This window comes from Pteronotus mesoamericanus, unplaced genomic scaffold (assembly GCF_021234165.1).
Source record: "Pteronotus mesoamericanus isolate MK-2021 breed Mesoamerican mustached bat unplaced genomic scaffold, CSHL_Meso_final scaffold_21, whole genome shotgun sequence".
NCBI lineage: Eukaryota > Metazoa > Chordata > Mammalia > Chiroptera > Mormoopidae > Pteronotus > Pteronotus mesoamericanus.
The window spans coordinates 22,873,492-22,879,491 of record NW_026555310.1 but is presented as its reverse complement, the minus strand read 5'-3'; positions in this window follow the sequence as shown (position 1 = coordinate 22,879,491).

Genomic DNA, 6,000 nt, shown 5'->3' with positions numbered 1-6,000 from the left:
TAATGAGATTTTTTTTCTTTACCTAATATATGTTCCCTATACCAGGTTAGCAAGCCTAATGGCCACTGGTGTGCTAATAAATGTTTAACTGCCACTTGGGGGGAAGAAAACTGATTTGCAGTGCTTGCAAATTTCCATGGGTTAAGTACTCCTACCACAGCTAATTTTAAGCTACCAGCATGATGCCTCTATGTGACTTGAGCAGAATGTATAGAATCAGCTCTTGGAAGCCAATACCAGCCCACTTCAATACACAGCTAGTCCAGTTTGTGGACCAGTGATCATACATTAGGCAGTAGATTTGCTCTAGTATTTTCTGTCATCTGAACCCCCTAGGTTTCCTTAATTAATACTCTAAAGAGATATTAAAATTTCTGTTTTCCCTTTTATTCCAGCTTAACTGCAACTACTTTGTACAAACAGGGAGGACTATATTTTGAGCAACTTGTCTACCATTTCAGGAAACATTTTTGTGGTATTTGAGCACCCAATAAATTATACCTGTGTCAGTCTGCACTGATCTTTCTTGAGATTCATGTCAGTTGGTATTATAGGTAAGATTTCATTATCTTCTTAAGCGAAAATACCCAATAATTTGCATATTGAAATACATATTAAGTAATACATTTTTCTTCTTTATATTTTTTACTCTATTGAGGTATTACTGACAAATAAAATTATATTTAAAGTATACAACTTGATGATTTGATACATGTATATGTTGTGGGAGGATTTCCCCACTGAGTTAATTAACACATCCACCCCCTCACATATTTAAGCTTCCCCCACCTTTTATTGAGTGAGAACATTTAGGTTTTTATTCTCTTAGCAAATTTCAATTATACTACACAGTGTTATCAAGTATAGTCACCATGTTATATATTAGATCCTTAGGCCTTATTTATCTTATATCTGGAAGTTTGTATCTTTTGACCAAACTTTTCATGTTTCCCCCACTCCCCAACCCCTGGCAACTGCTCTTCTACCTTCAGTTTCTATTTGAGTTCAACTTTTTTTTCTTCCTTCCTTTCCTTCCTTCTTTCCTTCTTTCCTTCCTTCCTTCCTTCCTTCCTTCTTTACTTCCTTTTGATTTCACATGTAAGTGATACCATATAGTATATGTCTTTCTCTGTCTAGCTTACTACACTAGATATAATGGCCTTAAGCTTCATCCATGTTGTCACCAATGACAAGAATAACTTATTTTTAAAGGTGGGATAATAGTCCATTGTGTATATTAACCCATTTTCTTTTCTTAAAAAAAAAAGATTTTATTTATTTCTAGAGAGAGGGGAAGGGAGGGAGAAAGGGAGAGAAATATTGACTTGCTGCCTCTCCGAATCCACAACCCAGGCACGTGCCCTGACCAGGAGTCAAATCTGCAACCTTTTGCTTTGCAGGGCGATGCCCAACCAACTGAGCCATACTGTTCAGGCTATGTTACCCCCTTTTCTTTATCTATTCCTCCATTGATAGACATTTAAGTTGTGTCTGGACTTTGGTTATTGTAAATAATGCTGCAATGAACATGGAAGTACAGATAACTCTTTGAGATAATGGTTTCATTTTCTTTGGATATATAACCAGAAATAGGGTTGCTGAATTATATGGAAGTTCTAGTTTTGAATTTCTTGAGGATCCTCCATACTGGTTTTCATAGTGGCTGTACAAATTTACGTTTCCACCAACAGTGCAAAAGCGTTCCCTTTTGTTAATATCTTGGTCAGCATTTGTTATTTCTTGTCTTTTTTTATAATAGCCATCATAACAGGTATGAGCTTTCTTCTCTATATCAAAACTGGAAGATTATATAGATTTTTTTAATTACCTAGGTGGATAGCTTACCTTACCTATGAACTTTATTTTAGTAAAAGTGATTGTTTCAAGTTAGGAACCCTAAACAGTGAACTGGGAGACAAGGATTTGAATGCAAGAAATGTATTTGTGAAATAATCCTCAGAATGCACTGGTGGGGAATTAGACAAGGAAAGAAAGGAAAGAAAGCAGGTTTGTTAAATAGCAGGTTCATCAATGGGCAGCTGAAGCACAATGTCATTAGGAGCTTCAGAGATACAGCGTAGAGCGCTATCTCTCAACTATCTAGCTGAGGTATGAGAAAGACAGTGTTAATTTATGGTTCACATTTGTTATTGATTGAGGGCTTACTCCCAGGGACATTAGCTTCTGGCCTGTCTCAAGTGTTGGTCAAGCATGGACCTGTGGCCACAAAAAGACCCCGTGCAGGTAGGTACACGTATTTACAAAATGTGGCTGTAGACATTTTCAGGGAGAGTGAGTAGTGATTAGTGCGACACTAACGTCTACAATGGTTCGCCTCTCGCTCTGCCCAGATCTGCTCCTGCCCTGCTTGAAGTTAATCTGTTCTCTTACCTGTTACTGATTGTACAAAAGGGTGGCAGTCAGTCACTCTCTCCACAGCCAGAGAAAGTCCCCAGGCATAGATTAGCAATAAGAAGTTAGTGGTGTGTACAACTGAGGGGTTATTTGTTATAAATGATGGCTGTGATGTTGTGATTTCCAATATGAAAGATATATTCAGTGCTCATCCCATTTCTGGTACAGAGCTCCTAACGCTCTTGGATTTCATAAGTGACAAGAGCAATGGAGAAGTCTTTTATGTTAATCAGGTGACTTTAGCAAAGCACCCAGGAATGGGGCTGGTTGCCAGGAACACCAACCATGTGATTAGAGGATTGGAACTTTCAGTCTCACCTCCCTGACCTCCAGGGAGGGGAGAGGGCCTGGAGGCTGAATCAGTAACCAATGGCCAATGATTTAATCAATCATGCCTATGCAATGAAGCCACCATAAAAACCCAGAAGGAAAGGGTTTAGAGTTTGGTGAACTCACATGGAGAGCTGCAGAGAATGGCACACAGGTAGAGAGTGTGGAAGCTCTGGCCCTTTCCACATACTTTGTCCTGTGCACTTCTTCCATGTGACAATTCTTGAGTTATATTCTCTTATAAAAAACTGATAAACTAGTAAGTAAAATGTTTCCCTGAGTACTGTGAGACTCTCTCACAAATCAATTGATTCTGAGGAGGAAATCATTTGAAACCTTCAATCTATAGCTGGTTGTTCGGAAGCACAAGTAATAACCTGGGCTTTTCACTGGTGTCTGCAGTGGAGGCTAGGGGGTGCCTTGAAGGAATGGTGCTATATTCAGGTAGACAGTATCAGAGTAGAGTGGAGCTGTAGGACAACCAGCTGGTGTTTGAGAATTACTTGCTTGATAGTGTGAGGAAAAAACCCACACACTGGAGGAACATTAGGTATGAGGCTGAGAACTGGTGTGCTATAGCATGAACTATACCTTAAAGGCACACAATTTTGTCTTGGTATCTGGATTCCATTGCTTTTATCACTCAAAGTATTCTTTATTTTATCATTTGGACACCAAATTTTTTTATGTAAGGAAGGCCTGAGGACAGAGGAAATTAGATAAAGCAAAACAAATGCAACCCATGGTCTCCCAATTTTTAGAATCTCTTCAATGAGGACAGAGAAAGGCAGCTTTAAATGTGAGCAGGACTTGAAGTACTCAGTTACTGAGCACAACCTGTGAGTTTTCTGCAATCAAGTGGTAACAGAGAGTAGTCTGTTCAGATCCCACTTAGCTCTACTGCTTGGGTGCAAGAGGGAACTTATTTTAGCTGACAGCCCAAATATATTGGTTAAATTATTACCATTTTAATTTAGAGGCAGCTGAGAAAATATGTGCCAATTACTCCCAGTGACCACTGGATTCAAGATGCCTTTCATTCATTCATTATTAAGGATTGGGCTTTTGTAAGAAGAGGTGATGGTGCACGCTCTCTCTCTACCCCCGCCCCCCCACTCCTTCACAGAGGTGTTGTGAGGATTTCTGCCTGTGTGGTAATGAAGTTCAGTAGCCTGCTTTGAATTTCTCAGTGGAAAAAAGTGTTATAAAATTTTAAAGTAAAAAATATACTTCTGCTAATAAGGATGTTGATCTTGAAATGCAATATGAAAACCAGAGACTGGACATTTAAAATTTGTAATGAAATACTCTAAAGCTATGATCTCCCTGGACCCTGGGAGTTCAGCAGGGGTGGGCCCAGGGAAGACTTGGATGGAAGATGCTGCAGGATGTGGTGGCTGTGATTCAGTAGGTGGCCCTCTTCCATCCCAAGGTGGTCCGGAGCCAACTCCCAGCCCTGGCTTATGGAGCCCTGAGCTGCAGGAGAACCACCTATTGGATGAGATGTGTGCCTGAGGTTCTGACCACTTCTGCTCATTAAACATTCCAGGGCAATTTTATAAGGTTAAGGATGTATCCTCGTGTTTTACAATCTGCTTCCAGTTGGGTAGCAATATTGGCTTCTCAGTAATTTCTGAAAAAAAAAATTCACATGGAAATTTCAGGAAGATGATTAATGTTTCTATGGGAGAAAACTTTGATAGATTGCTTTAAATTTTATCCTAAACTCTTATTTTATGCAGTAGCAAAGCAAAACACCTGTTTGTTTAACTTTCTTATTGGTGTACACATGTATTTGTGGATGAGAAATAAGTCACCTTTCTTAATAAGCTTATATAATTAGGGTTATTAAGGAACTGCTCCAATGTTTACATGAGGTGATGAAATGACTTCTTGTTTAAGGGTTTTATCTGGTCTTCTCTTCAGTCCCTCGAATAATTGATATTTGGAATAGGAAACAAAATAGAATAAAAATAGTGAATGACAATAATTGTTTTAACTTAGAATGCTCTGAAAGCTTTTCTTGACTCTGTTTAGCTATATGTTACCTATAACTTCCAGAACACTTAGTTATGTGTTGCTTATAACTTAACATATAATGCATTCATTATAATTACAAAAATTAGAGTAAGAATTTTAAATGTAGCCTTAGTGGTAAGTGAATGAGGTCCCTAAACAAGAAAAAAAAAAGAGACAAAAATAAAATTAATACAAAGATTAGGTCAAGGTGAGGAGAGAGATTATCAGAGAAAACACACACATCCCTGGATTTAGAGTCTCTCATTTTCTGGGCTGGGAGAAGAACCACAGTGCTTTCTTCCAGGCATCACTTACTACTCTTACTAAAATCAGAATGCCCCATTTCTAGATTTTGGTTAAAGGAAATCATTGAGCCTAAGTTCTGTATGTAATTTGCCATTTCTGTGGAAAGTTACCATAGCTCTGCGGTTCTAGTAGAACAAGAAAAAAAAAAAAGCCTCACAGTTTCAGGCAGAGAAGAACTCACATTAACTAACATGGCACTTTTTTCTTGGTACCTGAATGTGAGATATTGATTATATTGAAAATCCCAGATAATGCCTGCTTTTCTGAACATCACATTAGTGGGTGAAATGATAGGTTTTAGCTTTTTGCATTTGAGTTTGTTTTTAGGAATAAGTAAGAGTTATCTATAGACAGGGATTACTTCTTTTCTACAGTTTCTACTGGTATTTATTTTTTAATGCTGTATTTTAAAACTTTTGCTACATGCCTACAACATAGTTATTGATTTCAAGCCACCCAGATATGCCATAATCATAAATGAGATTGCCCTTTGGAGCTAGCGCTTTGGGGGAGGCAAGAATTTAGGAGACAAGTAGCCCTAGATTCTGTAAGATCCAAATAAAAAGAACATTATAAATAGAAGGAGTGTAGGATAATTAGTCAAGTGCCAGTGTTCTTTAACTACAATTACCTAAAGATAAAAAATACGTAATTGCTAAATCATGGCATCAACAGGCCTGGAGTCCAGACTAAACTATGGAGCACCTTAAATGAGCCACCTGAAATATCTGTGCCTCTGTTTCGGTATTTTTCCAATCTGGATCTTCATATCTGCTTCACCCATTATATATTTCATAGTGAACAATGTTTATAAATCATCTCTGAAAGCAAACCATAACACTAAGTATTTTTAGGACAAAATATAATAGCCAAAAGATTAAACTATTTTATTTTTTATATTTTTTAGTTTATTTTATTTACATGATATAT